This window comes from Chlorocebus sabaeus, chromosome 29, assembly GCF_047675955.1.
Source record: "Chlorocebus sabaeus isolate Y175 chromosome 29, mChlSab1.0.hap1, whole genome shotgun sequence".
In the NCBI taxonomy this organism is placed as follows: domain Eukaryota; kingdom Metazoa; phylum Chordata; class Mammalia; order Primates; family Cercopithecidae; genus Chlorocebus; species Chlorocebus sabaeus.
In genome coordinates this window covers 9817004-9834009 of record NC_132932.1, presented here as the reverse complement: position 1 = coordinate 9834009, position 17006 = coordinate 9817004, and the positions used below count along the sequence as shown (strand labels likewise).

Genomic DNA, 17006 nt, shown 5'->3' with positions numbered 1-17006 from the left:
CTAGAGCAAGTTTCTCTGGGGTCAGAAAGGAAACAGTTGTCACATCACCATGCAGGTTACATTCCTCTTTCACCGGAATGACTAGAGCCGCCAGGCAGTAGCCTGACTGCAGAAGAGCACAGGACTGGCTCCAGGGGGCAGACAGTCTCTCTTGCCTCTCCTCATTGGTCATGGCTTAGCATGGTTCCTCCCCACAAGTCCTTAGTAAACAAAGCACTTGCAAAAACCCAAGTCACTACCTTTAAACTCTCTTGAATAAGGGGAGCTTTTCCACAGCTTGGACTGAGAACCTGTGCCCTAGAAGTGCTATTCTGACTAGATTGTATGAAACAGGTGGGTGCAGGAGACAAAATGGTTAAAATGAAAATGGGAGCCACTGGTCCCCATCTGCAGCTACAACTCAAGATGTCTACTGATGTGGTCAGTGTGACAGGTGCAGGAGGGAGCGGCAGAGGGATGCGACGGGCAGGGACGGTGCTCCTGGGGACAGCAGCCCGCCCGCTGGCTTTCACTTCTTGGACTTGCCCCGGGCAGCCACAGCTTCCATGACTGCACATGGTCTCTTCATCCCCCAGGAACTTTATGGGCTTGATGGGATTCAAACTCTTGTCCAATTCATAGACAATGGGAATACTAGTAGGCAGGTTCAGCTCCATGATGGCCTCTTCAGAGAGACCCTCCAAATGCTTGACAATGTCTCCGAGGCTGTTACCATGGGCTGCAATCAGTACCCTTTTCCCTTCCTTGATCTGGGAAACTATTTCTTCATTCCAGAAGGGCAGAGCTCTGGCAATAGCATTCTTCAGACTATCACAGGAGGGTAGCTGATCTTCTATGAGGTCTGCATACCTGCCATTCTCACTTATGTTGCTGTAGAAAGGATGATCGGGCTCCATCGGAGGTGATGGGACATCATAGGAGTGCCTCCAGATCTTTACAGGGTGTCACCATGCTTTGCAGCAGTTTCTGCTTTATTGAGACGGGTTAGACCCTCATAGTGCCGCTCTTTGAGGCGCCAAGTCCTCACTACTGGCAGCCACATCTGATCAATGGCATCTAGCACTGTCTAGAGGGTCTGGATCGTTTTCTTCTGCACTGAGGTGAAGCAGATGTCAAACTCATAGCCACCATCTGGCAGTGCCTGCCCCCCTCCGCGCTTTGTCTCCTCGTGGCTTGCCGGGCTCAGATTGGCATGGTACCAGCCACCGAAGCGGTTCTCCAGATTCCACGCAACCTTGCAGCACCAGATCAGCACCAGTTTATAGGCGACCATGGCGGCGGACTGGGGATGTGGCACTGACTGGGGTTCGCAGATTCCAGAGTACTTTTAGAATATTTTGTTCTTCGTACTTTTTGATATTTGCCATTTTTTTTTGTCAAGAATCTGTTTTCTATTTATAACAATATTTTTTCTCCAACTCTTATTATCTTTTTCTTCATGTTTCTTCAACTTTTAAGTTCTGGGATACATGCGCAGGATATACAGGTAAAAACTGCATAGCAACCCACCATGGCACACATGGATAAATGTCTGACATGGTGGTTTGCTGCACAGATCAACCCATCATCTGGGTATTAAGCCTAGCATCCATTAGCTATTCTTCCTGGTGCCCTCCTTCTCCCTGCCCCACCCCCAGCAGGTCCCAGTGTGTGTTGTTCTCCTCCCTGTGTCCATGTGTTCTCATCATTCACCTCCCACTTATAAGTGAGAACATGTGCAGATTTTCTGCATTAGTTTGCTGAGGATAACAGCTTCCCGCTCTGTCCATGTCCCTGCAAAGGACATGATCTCATTCCTTTTTATGACTATGTAGTATTCTATGGTTTATATGTGCCACATTTCCTTTATCCATTCTATCATTGATGGGCATTTGAGTTGCTTCCATGTCTTTGCTATTGTGAAGACTGCTGCAATGAACATACAGGTGCATATATCTTTATGACAGAATGGGTCAAATGGTACTTCTGCTTGTAGATCTTTGAGGAGTCACCACACTGTCTTCCACAATAGTTGAACTAATTTACACTCCCATCGATAGTGTAAAAGTGTTCCTATTTATCTGCAACCTCACCAGCATCTATTGTTTCTTGACTTTTTTTTTGAAACGGAGTTTCACTCTTGTTGCCCAGGGTGGAGTGCAATGGTGCGACCTCAGCTCACTGCAAACTCCACCTCCCGGGTTCAAATGATTCTTCTGCCTCAGCCACCCAAGCAGCTGGGATTACAGGCATGTACCACCATGCCTGGCTACTTTTTGTATTTTGAGTATAGACGGGGTTTCACCATGTTGGTCAGGCTGGTCTTGAACTCCTGCCCTCAGGTGATCTGCCTTGGCCTCCCAAAGTGCTGGGATTACAGGTGTGAGCCACTGTGCCTGGCCCTGATTCTTGATTTTTTAATAATCACCATTTTGATTGGTGTGAGATGGTATCTCATTGTGGTTTTGATTTGCATTTCTCTAATGACAAGTGATGTTGAGCTTTTTTTCATTTGTTTGTTGGTCATGTGAATGTCTTCTTTTGAGAAGTGTCTGTTTATATTCTTTGCCTACTTTTTAATGAAGTTTTTCTTTTTTCTTGTAAATTTGTTTAGTCTTTTGTAGACTCTGGATATTAGGCCTTTGTCAGATGGATAGTTTGCAAAAATTTTCCCCCATTCTGTAGGTTGTTTGCTCACTCTGATGATACTTTCTTTTGCTGTGCAGAAGCTATTTAATTTAATGAGATACCATTTGTCAATTTTTCCTTTTGTTGCAATTGCTTTTGGAGCAAAACAGTTTTTTTACAAGAGGATCTTCTATCTCAGTTTTTAAATCAATCTGTCTTAGTCTATTTCTGCTGCTGTAACAAATACCACAGAATGGGTAATTCATGAATAACAGAAATCAATTTCTCACAGTTCTGGAGCCTGGAAAGTTCACAGCCAAGGCATTGATGGATTCAGTGTCCACTAAGTGGTCGCTTTCTGCTTCCAAGATGGTTCCTTGTTGCTGTGTACTCCAGAGAGGACAAATGCTGTGTCTTCACATGACAGAAGGGGAAAAGGGATGAAGAGCTCTCCGAAGCCTCTTTTCTAAGGGCATTGATCACATTCACAAGTGCAGAGCCCTCATGACTTAATCATTTCCCCCAAGGCCCCACCTCTTAATACTGTTGCATTGGGGATTAAGTCTCAACATGAGTTTTGGAGGGACACAGACATTCAAATGATAGCAATATCCAAACATCATTTTTTCATTTTAAATTAGATCCTCATTTTTATGAAATTGGAAATGAACATTTTCCCAAAGCCATTGTGTTTTTGACTGTTTCCATGAACTGTTTTTGGTGACATCCACTCTGTTAAGTTATTCTTGATTTCTTAAAATAAGAGCCAATGAAACCCAAGTCTTAAACATCTTATGGGATCAGATAACAAACTTCATTTTCTTCTTTGGATGGCAGTCTTCTTTTTTGATCACTTTGCTGCAAAGACCAATAATTGGTATTTCTGATCACATATGGGTGCTGAGAAGGCTGCTAAGATCATTTGACTATGGAAGACAATGGAATGTTAAAGCTGGAAAGATCATGTGGATCATTCTAGAAGAGAGAAAAGCCCAAAGAAATTTCCCAAAGTCTCACAACTAGCTTTTGGCTGATCCAAGTGAGATATTCTGTCTGGCATTCATTATTCTAAACTGATGCCACAATCATTTATTCTATCTTCCATCTCCAAATAATGTTACATGACTTGATTGTCTTGTTTTATGGAGGCTTCAGATAAATAATGGCTGCCGTTTGTTATTTTAAAATGGAGAAAAATCCTCTTTCCTCAACAATCTTTTCTTTATTCACAATGTAAATTAATACTACTAACAAGCCCTCTCAAGCTGGATCCTTAAGCTTTGAGGAGAACTTTCCGTGTTTCATCCACTTCAGAAGCGTTTACTTATCATCAGCATTAAGTATGATAGTTCAAAGCAGCATTGCCTGTTTCTGAAAATCAATTCCGTAGTAGACTTTGCTGCCTCAGCTTTTTTTGGACTAACTCTTATAAAAATGATTGGTTCCAGCTTCGAAGTCCTGGGTTGGGGTCCCGTTTTCCCACATAATCACTGTATAAACTCATTCAGGTTGTTTAACTTCCTTGATTATCCAATGATAAAGTGCTAAATGGTCACAAAACATTTCCTTTTAAATTGCTTTATACTTAAATTCGTTATTTTTGTATAGATCTCCCCATTTTTCTTATTAGAGCAACTTAAGTATTATGTTTCCAAAGCAGAGCACTTTAAATCCTGTTTTCTCCGCTTCTCTCTCTGTCTCTCTCTCTCTCATACTAATGTGATCACACCTACACCACTTCTCTCTCCCTTTGTTTCAGAATACTTAACTCTAGGGTGACTTAAGTTGCCATTTACTAATAGGTGCAACTTGTGTGAAAGGATGAGCGTTTTGAAGAATCAGATGAAAACTCAGTTGGAAAAGCACAGGAAGCCTGTAAATGAGAGACAGCTGAGTTGGGACAAACACAGAGTGAAGACTAAACTACTCCCGTGCAAGGTGCAGGTAGATGGGCTACATTCACATGATCCTCCTGCTTTCTCTGCTGGTGCCCCGACTTCAGGGCACTGTTTAGGATTAGGCACAATGGTGCCTGGGGGAAGGGATGAGGGTAGGTGGAAATCTTATCTGGTTGCTTTTAGGCTGTGCTTGCCTGGGGGAGTCACATTTTTCTAATTTGCACAAAGGTGTCAAAATGTGGATTAATCGGAGCTGTGGTAGAATTAGTCTAAATTTCAGTAAAAACTACTATGAGTAAATATTGAGTCACTGAGAAAGATTTTATTTTTTATTTTTAGAGACAGAGTCCGTTCTTTTGCCCAAGCTATCACACCTCACTGCAGCCTCCCACTCCTGGGCTCAAGTGATCCTCCTGCTTCAGCATCCCTAGTAGCTAGGATTACAGGCATGAGCCACTGTGCCTGGCGATTTTTAATAGACAGGTCAGGAAATGCCTAAATTATAGCCGGGGTCTAGTTTACACAAAGGTGGGAACTCTGATGGATCTGAAAGAAAAGGTGGACCATCTTTCTAAGATGGGTCTACATCAATGCAATGACTGCTTTAGTCAAATGCTTTAATGAAAAACTAAATGATGCTTGCTATTGAAACAGCACAGTGACACATATTATTGACAACTCATGTACGTAAATATTCTTGGATCAAGTGACTCTAAAATATAAAAAACAGATGCAATTAATGCTTAATTTCGCTTGAATTTTGCGAGCAGGGTTTGGAGGGCCTTCCTCCTTTACTCTGGGCCTAACATCTTTTTGGCTGTCCCTTGGCCCACTTACATCAGCCTGCAGTCTTTGAAAAGGGGCCAAGGCACACTTTAGATAGGAAGCAGATAAAATAAGGTCAAATAAAAGTCAGAGTAAGGTGGGCTGCAATTCTTCTTCTCATGCATTTCAAATTAAGAGGGACCGTAAGGGTTAACTATAAAGTATTCCACCTTGAACCCCCACACTCTCTTTATCTAGCACACCATAATAAAAGATCAAGAGTTCCTGCTTATTATCTTATTTTTCCTGCTTGCTCCACCAGGCTAAGGCCCAGTCTGGTTATGGATTAACACGGTGATCAATAGTAAGCCTGCTGTCTCTCTCTCGGCAGGGGAAAATGAACTCAAAATGCAGTCAAACTCTTATTGATCAAGGATATAGGTCTCACTTTCATTACCTCTGTCTCCTGATAACCCACAAATAATGTGATGAGTTGCTAATCTCTCTGATTTTCAATGGACCCTTCGCCCTTCCTGTCTGCACATTGCAGCTTTTATTTTCATCTTGATACACACTCTGTGTAATTCATGTAGCACTAACTCTCACTCTCTTACCGTCAGTCCTGGTCAATCAGAGTTAATAATATTGCTCTTCACTGGGGATGGAGGCTTCAGCCAGTTCAAAATAGAATGTCTCCCAACGAGGCAAGGAAATACAAGATGCAGACAGCTTCTTTCAAGGACAGAGAGATGTGAAGTCTTCTTGGTGAAGCAACACTCAAATCCCAAGATCTGACCTACTTCTACCAAAGTAGAAGACTCACAAACTTAAACGCTCAAGTCTCTTGCATGGCTAATTTTATCTTGGTTTCTGTTTCTCAGAGGACCTGAACTGAGCCATGCAAAGCTGTTTACCCTGGTGGTGCTAGGAGAAGGTCCTCTCATTCTCAGTGCCTAAATGGTCATGGAATTTCTATTAAATAGCTGTAGAGAATAGCATGGGAACCTGGAAAGAAGCATACCTTTAAAATATTGTGCTTATTTATTTATTTGAGACAGAGTCTCGCTCTGTTGCCCAGGCTGCAGTGCAGTGGTGCGATCTTGGCTTACCTCTGCCTCCTGGGTTCATGCGATTCTCCTGCCTTAGCCTCCCGAGTAGCTGGGATTACAGGCGTGTGCCACCACACCTGGATAATTTTTGCATTTATGGTAGAGATGGGATTTTACCTTGGGCCATGTTGATCTTGAACTCCTAACCTCAAGTGATCCTTGGCCTCCCAAAGTGCTGGGATTACAGGCGTGAGCCACTGCGCCTGGCCTCTTTATTTTATTTTTTATCTATCTATCTATCTATCTATCTATCTATCTATCTATCTATCTATCTCCATGTATCTATCTATCTATCTATCTATCTATCTATCTATCTATCTATCTGTCTATCTATTGATCGACAGGGTTATGAGGCTGTCTAATTTTTTTTTTTTTTTTTTTGATAGGGACAGGATTTCACCATACTGCTTAGGCTGGCCTCGAACTCCTAGGCTCAAGTGATCCACCTGCCTCGGCCTCCCAAAGTGATGGGATTACTGGAGTGAGCTGCCATGCCTGGCCTGTGTTGGTTTCTTTAATTAAAGGTAGAGCTGCATAACAGAAGCAATGTGGCTTTTGAATCAAAAGCCCTACTTAAGAGTCTTAGATCTTCCACTTATGCAGGGAAATGAGGACATTGTTGAAAACAATATATCACTTAGCTTTTGTTTAGAAAATTTTCATTTGCTTTGTGAGATAAAAATGGTCTTCCTTTCCAACTTGGATTCGGCAGCATAGCTCCTGCAAAGAAGAGTGGTGAGAAGAAAAAGGGCCGTTCTGCCATCAATGAGGTGGTGACCCAAGAATACTCCATCAACAAGTGTTCCCTTGGGTACTCCAAGAGATTTGAAAATTTGCCATGAAGGAGATGGGAACTCCAGATGTGCACATTGATACCAGGTTCAACAAAGCTGTCTGGGCCAAAGGAATAAGGAATGTCCCATACCGAATCCGTATGCGGTTGTCCAGAAAACGTCGTAATGAGGATGAAGATTCACCAAATAAGCCCTATATTTTGGTACCTATGTACCTTTTAGCACGTTAAAAAAATCTACAGTCAACGTGGGTGAGAACTAATTGCTGATCAAAAGTTCTAAAATTGCAAAAAAAAAAAAAAAAAAAAAAAAGGACCCAAATCAGTTTTAGGAATATGATTCCTGTCACAAGCATGGTTACTTTTTCAGTTTGTTAATAATATAACTTTACTACCCTTTTGGGGGGAATTCTGTGACGTATGACTTTTTTAAAGCAAAGCAAAAAGAAAGGAAAAACCCTTCAAATTTCATAATGTGTGATGTTGCTTGGGTGTTTGGCTTATCAGAGATCCTCAAGTATAAAATGGCATTAAACACAGGTATAAAAAACATGACTAACACTCACTGTTTTCCTCAGTTGAATTGTTAGAATTGAATTCAAACAAACAATGATTGCTTTTACCTCTTTGATATAAAACCCCGGGAAGGCTCACTTACCTGAATCACTTTTGTGAGGAAAGTCATAATATTTTTTGCTGCCACACTGATTAAAATAAGTTACCGTGACACCAATTCCTCATTCCTAAAGAAGATAGGAGATGACCAGCTGCAACTAAGCTAACACTTTGCTCACGTTCAGCCTATAGGATCTGAATGCTGTTTTCCAGCTCCAGTCCAAACAATTTGTACACCTGTTGAAGAGAAAGTAAAATATGACAGTGGTACAGACTCTGGGGGATTAAAGCGATTTTCACTGAGCTCTTAAAGCTGAGGTAATTGCAGGTCTCATTTTCTTCTTTTGCTCTACAGAGTTGCATGTGAAATTTGACAACAAATTCCTCGTCCCCTTTTTTGCAAGGGACTGGGTGGCAATTTCTCCAGTTTTCCCCCTTTCCTCTGTGCTTAGTCACTTTTGAAATTCTCTCATTTCCTTTGGCTTCATGGGATAAAATAAAGGGAAAATCAATCCAGGGCAGGCTTTTGTTTATTCAGCAGATTTTGGAAGTACCTTTAGAAGTATATATATATTTATATCAGGTATAACTCCTGATGGGTGCAGCACAGCAACATGGCACAAGTATACATATGTAACAAACCTCTACGTTATGCACATGTACCCTAGAACTTAAAGTATAATAATAATAATAAATAAATTAAAAAAAGAAGTATATATATTTATTTTTTACCTACTGTTTTAAAATTCTGACATCAGACAACTGAGAGAATGAGAGGAAAAGTTGGTTGGTGAAGGCTGGTGAGAAAGCTTACCCTGCTTATTTTGTAAACACAGGAGGAGAAGGCACTCAGGGAATGCTCCCCTCTTGGGGTTCTCTGTGTTCTCATGGTGTGCAGTGTCATATACATCCAGTCTCTGATTTGCTATACTTCCCAGGCTGAATATATGCTGCAGAATACCTTTGATGTTGCCATAATTGTGTGTGTGATCTTCAATCACGGATGTCATCAAATTTTATTAAACTTAATATAGATAAAACTAAGACATTATTGATTAGTTCTGCCATGCAAACCTCCCAGGCTTCCTCTTTGAGTGGTTTTCTTCTGGGGAAGCTGTCTTTATCTTTATCCTTTCAATAATGCTCATGCCCTCGGAGGCACTGTGGCTTCTGAGTTTTCTTTTGAAGCCCACATCAATCATATAATTAAGACGAAGTTGTATTAATACATCTACAACAATCTTGCCATATTGGAAGGCATGTTCTCTGGTCTGGTGGCGCAGGTTTAACTCATGCCCCTCTTCCATGTGGGCGTAATTACTGCCGTTCTTTTTTAGGGTTCTTCATGGTATAGTTTCTGTTAATCCAAATTTAACCAGACATACCCCTAACTGGGTTTAAACTTTTCTACCTTATTAATCAGATTAACTTGATTCTAACAAAGGAGGTCAGATTCTCCGTTTGTAGACATCTTCTTAGCCAGTCTGTCCACAAATGCTGTCTGGTGGCATCCAAGCATGGCCAAACATTCGGATGGAAAATGAAGAATCCAGAAAATCTCCCAGATGCCCCAGGTGACCAGATTTTTGGTGTCGGGTGGGCAAAGCATCTAGATCACTGAAATTTTCTTAAAATTGTTTTCCAAATCTTGCTGTCTGGGAGTTTTTGGCATTAGGCAAACACATGCAATTTCCAACCCCCACCCCCGCCCCCATCCTACTGCCTTCTCTTTTCTCCCACGCTATTGGCTAATCTTGCTGTCTCTGTTTTTCTCCCCTTTCTCTTTCCCTGTGTTTGTGTTGCAGGTTCAATCTTAACATCTAATAAGAAAACATGGCATGGAAGGCAGGTAGGGGAGCTAAAGTTTAGAAATGAGACCTAAGCAGGTGGCAGTTCTAGCTGGATTTCTGATGAGCCGTGTTTCTTTCTAAGACATACAACTTTGCTTTTCAACCAGGTATCGGCATTATTGGAAAGAAAGAAACCTACTTTCAGATGAAAACATCACATTTTTCTAAAGAAAAAGCTTTTGGTTTTAGTTTGAAGAGGGTTGGCCTCCTGCTGAACTTGAAAAAAAATCTCACTTTTAAAACACAAGCAACAAATGAATAACCTTTTCCTTCGTCATGTCTAGTGATTAAAGCACGCAGTTCTCAGCTTAAATAAGATCATAAACTATCTTCACTATAGGTTCATGTCTGAGAATTATTTCATGAGCTGTTGGCAATTCAGCATCTGCTGGAAGTTTGTTCAAACATCTCATATTCATTTAGGATTTTATACTTTTTCTTTTTAATTAGCTGGGCCATTTTGCTCAGTTTTCTGGAGTAATGCCTTCCATTGTATATCAGTGTTGTGAACCTAGTCACTGGCACTGATAAATGTCCGCAGGGGAACTGTGCAGTTGTACAAAGTGTTTGTATTGCTTTAAAAAAATTCTAGCGGACCTTAGTGACTTTTTCACAAAAACCTTATAGAAAAGTCATGCACTACTTTCTGACTTGAGTTTTACTCCTAAAAGTTTTGTCAGTGGAAACAGGTACTTACCATTTCTTTTAGAAAAATGAAAACAGGCCGGGCGCGGTGGCTCAAGCCTGTAATCCCAGCACTTTGGGAGGCCGAGACGGGCGGATCACGAGGTCAGGAGATCGAGACCATCCTGGCTAACACGGTGAAACCCCGTCTCTACTAAAAACACAAAAAACTAGCCGGGTGAGGTGGCGGGCGCCTGTAGTCCCCGCTACTCGGGAGGCTGAGGCAGGAGAATGGCGTAAACCCGGGAGGCGGAGCTTGCAGTGAGCTGAGATCCGGCCACTGCACTCCAGCCCGGGCGACAGAGCAAGACTCCGTCTCAAAAAAAAAATAAAAAAATAAAAAAAATAAAAATAAAAACAAAACAAAACAAAACAGAAAAAAAAGGAAAGCTGTTTGCCCAGGGCATTTCCTGTTTGGCTTCAGCTAACAGAAATCTGTCCCTAATCTTGTCGCCAGTGTTGAGCATCTCAGGGACATGACAGCATCTGTTCCTTTTGCTGCTTTTGGAAAAGTGGTTTTCAACCCTAGCTGCATGTTAGCATTATTGCAGCAGTTTAAAAATATATATTGAAGTCTGAGATCCACCCCCAGAAATTGGGATTTCATTGAACTTTGGCTTATAGCTTATTTGGTGAAACATTTTGGAAACTGGTGGAGTAGACACAATAAACAAACTACATTAAATCTTATATTAAGAATAAGACAGGATACACATACGTATATACTGAATACAAATAAGCAAGCAAAGTAACTAGCAATTGGGTCGGGGACAAGCCACTTAACCTGCATGGCTTTGCTTCCTCATTGTAATCACCAAGTTCCCGACTGCTGTAGGACATCACTGTGATCTGGGGTTCCCTGCCAGCCCTCCTCAGTCCCTGGCCTCTCATTCTTCGAATTGGTCCAATCTTCTGCAGCTCGGATAATCTTTTATACCTGCTGTTTCCATTCTCCCTTTCTCAAGACCCTCAAATGACTTCCCATTAGCTTCTGGGTCATATTCAAATTATTACCTATTGGTTTCAAGACCTTAAGTCAGGCAATCCCTTTGTATGTCACTTTTAATCTCTCCCTTCCTGCTCCGTTTGTGGCTGTCAGAATCATCTCCACCAAGCAACCCTCGTTCCTCTCTCTCTCTCTTCTTCTGAGTCCTGCTTGCTTTCGCTTATCAGGGAAAACTTTCTAGATTATGCCCACCTGACTTCAACCATTCTTCCCATCCTCCTAGTGTATAACCCTTCCTACAAACCTCAGCTACCTACTGGTATGATTTAAAACCTTGTAACTAGGTTTTGTTGACCTGAAGAAAGCCAGAATTGTGGGCAGTTGTCCAAGGGATGCTTCTCACACAAATCATGGAGAGGTAACCAAGCAGAGGAAGGTATTTAAAAAACACAGATGGAATCATCTGTATTCTTTGCACAATATCCACGTCACTTGGTGGTTCCCCCAAATCACTAAGCAATACATTGTTTTTTTCTCTCTTCTTGCCTATGTTTCCTAGCACTACTCAGTAAATCCTTAAAACGGAAATAGAATCCAATACCCTAGATTTGGAGCAAATGTGATTAATTTCTTGTTGTAAAATATGTCAAGAAGTAATGCAAGAACCAAATTGTTATTTTAACATTAATTCAGATCTCCTGAGATGGATTTTCTAGCTTATAAATACAATTTACAGTGGGACACCAAGTCTCTCACTTTGAGTTAATTTTGTAATCATCTCTTAGATAAAAGAGGAAGAAGGAAAGGCATCATACATATCTTACAGCCTCTGGATATCTTCCCTTTATGCATACTAAACATTCACCACATATTTTTTGGATGAAGTAAAACTAGCCTCAAAACTTTGACAACTGGGTGCAGTGGCTCACACCTGTAATCCCAGCACTTTGGGAGGCCAAGGTGGGCAGATCACTTGAGGTCAGGAGTTTGAGACCAGCCTGGGCAACATGGTGAAATCCTGTCTCTACTAAAAATATGAAAACTTAGCTGGCTGTGGTGGCACCTGCCTGTAATCCTAGCTACTTGGGAGACTGAGTTGGGAGGATCACCTGAGCCCAGGAAGTTGAGGCTGTAGTGAGCTGAGATTGTGTCCTTGCACTCCAGCCTCAGGCATGGGAGTGATACTCTGTCTCATAAACAAACAAACAAAAAACGAAAACTTTTTTTTACTTCTTGGACTATTTGTAACAGAATCACCAGTTAGGATGTGTGTGTGTCTGTGTGTGTGTGTGTGTAAAGGGTTGCCTGTTAAAGTTCTTTGGGGTCCTCAGACTGGATTTACTATATTTAGCAAGCACCAGGGGATTTTTATAGACACTAAAATTTGAAAACCACTGCCTTATGTTAATATTCAGAAATACTTTGTTATAAATTTTATCTAGCATTCAGAATCTATCAGCTCAGTGAAACAAACACCCAATTAAGAGACAAGAGGCTTTTTCCTCCATCCTACACCTACACCTATATCTTACAATGTGCAGTTACTAAAGCTCTGGGAAGTCCGTCTCAAATGTAAATCTTTTGTTTACATCATTTATCATATTACAGAAATGCAATCATAGTCAATTTCACAATAGTCCAGCCGGCTAATGAGCTATGCTTATCACTAGTTCACTTTCAGTCTTGAGCTTCTCTCTTTGACCATCAAACGAAAGAAATAAAACAGCATGCTACAGGAAGTATTTTAAACTTTTTAAATTCATGGAGACTTCTTATGTAGAAAACAATGTTTGGAAGTGGCAGTATATTCAAACTTATACTGATTTGAAGCTAGCAACTACCAAAAATTATAATGCAAATAATAATTAATGTAAGATGAATACAAATAGAGATTCTGATTTTCCTAACAAAATGTTCCTTCTTAGGCTGTTCCTTGAGTGGATCATGATAAAGCAAACACACTGTTTTAAGGACGGTGGGGGCAGTGCTTATGCTGCTTTCTTTCTGGCCTGCGTTGGGCCTCTTAGGGTCACTCTACAGGATGGAGGAGAAGGATGCCATTGGGGAATACAAGAGGGGAAGTAAAAGGAGCCAGATACACCCCATTCACACACGTTTACAATGATTTTACTACAATTTTACACCTCTTAGGGATTTTTAAAACTGTATTTGTTGTTGTTGTTGTTGTTGTTATTATTATTATTGTTATTGTTATTTTGATGGAGTCTCGCTCTGTCGCCAGGCTGGAGTGCGGTGCGCCATCTCACTCACTGCAACCTCCGCCTCCCGGGTTTGAGTAACTCTCCTGCCTCAGCCTCCCAAGTAGCTGGGACTACAGGCGCCCACCACCGCACCCGGCTAATTTTTTGTATTTTTAGTAGAGACAGGGTTTCTGCGTGTTAGCCAGGATGGTCTCAATCTCCTGACCTCGTGATCCCCCCTTCTCGGCCTCACAAAGTGCTGGGATTACAGGCGTGAGCCATTGCCCTCCATGCACCCCCACCAGGGATTTCTATAGTTTGCATTCGAAACAGCTGCTCTATGCTTTGGCTGCTTTTCTCAGAGTCCTTGGAGGACTGAGACATTTGAGGGAAATTGACATTGTATGTTCACCACCCAAATGGTAAGTTCACAGTTCACCAGTGGAATTTTACTTTCTGTAGTTAAGGGTTTCTTGAAGCCCTTTAAGATTCTGAAGGAAAAGAAAGCCAGAACCAAATAAGAGCTGCTTAAATAAATGGTTTAAAGGATATTTGATGAATTACTAACTTTTTGGGTGAGGTGTCAAATACAGGGTATCTCTTTCTCTCTCTTTCTGGGATAGTATGCATGCCATAAGATTATTGTGAAGATCAATAGAGGTAATCCATGACAAAGTGCCAAGCAATGTGTGTAGTTGTTTAGTCTCCTTATTGCTGTCTTTAATGCTGTTTCTATTAACTGTATCTTCAATATATAAAACATACAATAGACATTATCCAGTATAATTTAAAACTATGTTAAATTTTTAAATGGAATACATGAAAATTTTAACAACTGGATCACAAGGCAATCCTAGATTTGAATTCCACTAAATTCAAATGTGTGTATAGTCTCCTTATTGCTGTCTTTAATGGGGTGTAGTTTCCTTATTGCTGTCTTTAATGCTATTTCTGTTAACTATGTATTTGATCTATAAGACCGTACAACAAGCATTGTCCAGTATAATTTGAAACCATGTTAAATTTAAAAAGAGAATACTTGAAAACTTTAACAATTGGCTCCCAAGGCAACCCTAGGTCTGAATTCCATTGGTCCGGGAATGTGGTACACCCTACAGGGTCCAGTCGCCCTTCACAAAGTTGATGAAATCAGTTGTTTGCTACCCCTGGAGGAGCAAGCAGAGATTTGACAAGATGATCAGAAAGACATCTTTGGGTTCTGGTTCTACCTGACTTAGGTGTGATTGGCTCCCTTGGTGTGGGCACTAGGCCACCAGACGGGCAAAACTTCCTCTCTCCTCCAAGCACAGGCCCCTGAACAAAATGACTTTTCGTTACCAATGAATTCTTTATAGTCTTCTTTTATTTTTTTTTTCAATGAGTTGCTTTTATTTTTGTCAACAAACTGTGTCATTTACCATAGTAAGCAAACTCCTGTTGTTGGAGGTCTTTATCAGAGTTCCTACAAATCAGGTTAATTGGTGATCAACAGAGCTTTTCTGTCTTTAATGAGGCCTAGTAGCCCAAGGCAAGGCCTACCTCTTGATAAGGGACTTTCTTTTTTTCTTACTCTGAACTCTTTGATCACTAAAAAAAAAAAAAAAAAAAAAAAAGAAAGAAAGAAAGAAAAAAGAAACCAGGAAGAACCACCACCGGGAATGTCATTGTTTTTTAATTGCCTGATTACCAAATGTTAGAGATAAAAGATAGATGTTCTCAATTAATAACATTTACATAGATTAGCATCACTAACAAGCCTCATTAGTAGCTGCTGATTTTTGTTTAGTTGGTGTCCCAAGTCATTTGCTCTCTCTCTGAAAGTGCGATGGAAGGCACCTTTAGTATGACAAAACGTTGCCTTCTAATCTATTTCCATTAATCAAACTGTAAGGCATTTTAATACACAGACAGGTTTTTAATTAAATAAAAGTTAATAATACCTAGTGTCGATTTCACAAAAGGTTTCATGTGTTAATAAAGTTTTATAAACTGTTTCTAAACTCTGGCTATATTTTATAGAACGTAAACACCCTCATTGGATTAATCACAGCACAAACTCATCTTCATTCACATAGATGAGCATCATAGAAATACAGTCCTTTTACTACGTGCCTGCCATGTGCCTTGAATTTTACATAGACCATCTCCTCAATCTGCCAACAGTCCTGTGAGGGAGGTAATAGAAGCCTCACTACTGCGTGTTTACCTCTCTTCCTGGCTGACTAATAGGGATCTCAAACTGAATGTGCCTAAAACATATCTTGAATTTCTACCCTCTTCTTCAATGATCCCCGTCCCTGTTCTCCTCCAGTCTTTCCTGTCTTAATAAATGGCACTGACATACACTGAATGCGTTAGGCAAAAGTTATGATTCACTCTTGGTTCTTCCTTCTCTCTCATTCCCTCATATTCAATCCCTCATATAGTTTTATCCACCCTACCTTCAATATAACTGGACCACTTCTTGTCATCCCAAACACTGTCTTCCCAGACTGGACCAGAACTGTACAGCTGCAGTGGCTCTTAGACCTCATCTTCTAGCTTCCACTGTGGTGCGCCTATAATCTCACCTCCACATAGACAAGTAAACTCTTAAAAATCCAAGTTGGCTCAAGTTCCCTCTCAACTCCTTCTCCACTGGCTTCCCATTACCAGCAGGGCACCCTTTGATGGTGAGCTCCTCAACCAACACATGCCAATCCCTGTAGCTCCTTCTGCTCCCACGTGCCTGGTGGGCACTGCCCTCTCACCTCATGGCACTCTGCACCTCGCTCCCTTCACCTGCCTCTGCTCAGGCTGTGCTTGCAGCTGTTCTTATGGCTCCCTCTTTCCTACCATTCAGAGCTCTGCTCACTTCCCAGGAACAACTCTCCAGATCATTTCCTTCTTAGTCCAGCCCCGTATTGTGCCTTGTTTTTAAACTGACACTTATCACTGTCATTTTTTTGTTTAATCTTATTACTGTAGTCCTAGAATAATGCCTGACACCTAGTATGTGCTAAATAAATGTACAAACAAATAACAGAATTATCACCAAGTTAGAGATGGGCAAATTAATACACACAGAGGTTGAAGCCCTCCTGAAGTTTCCATGATGTGGGGGAACTTACTATGTACCTACCTCTTGTCTCAAAGGGCTTCATCTAAGCCCATCTAAGCCTCAGTGGCTGAGGGCCTGGATACTCTAGGAAATGTCCCTGAAGCTGCTTTCCACAGCTCCTGGGACCATTCAAGTTCTGCCTTCTGCCCCTCCATGCCATTCCAAACCCTCTTACTGCTGTGAGCCTGCATTCTCCTTTCTATCTGGTCAGACGGCACCAACCTTGCTCTATCGACTGAGATCAGTGCTCCACACTTCAGCCAAGTAGAGCAGTTCAGACTTGTTGGACTTAGTTATCTAGGTGTTTTTCCACCTGGCTTTTACATTTCCATATGGCTGGCTTTAGACTGATGGATTCCACGTCAAGTTAGAAAGACAGGATATTACACTCGGATGTTCAACCTCCCTTACAGTGTTCCAATGTTAGCCTTAATTTTT

General features: G+C 41.2%; 1 pseudogene; it reads right to left on the bottom strand.

Moving 5' to 3' along the window:
• Window positions 1–508: 508 nt before the first annotated feature.
• LOC103231248 (phosphoglycerate mutase 1-like) lies at window positions 509–1273 on the bottom strand (annotated as a pseudogene).
• Window positions 1274–17006: the final 15733 nt, after the last annotated feature.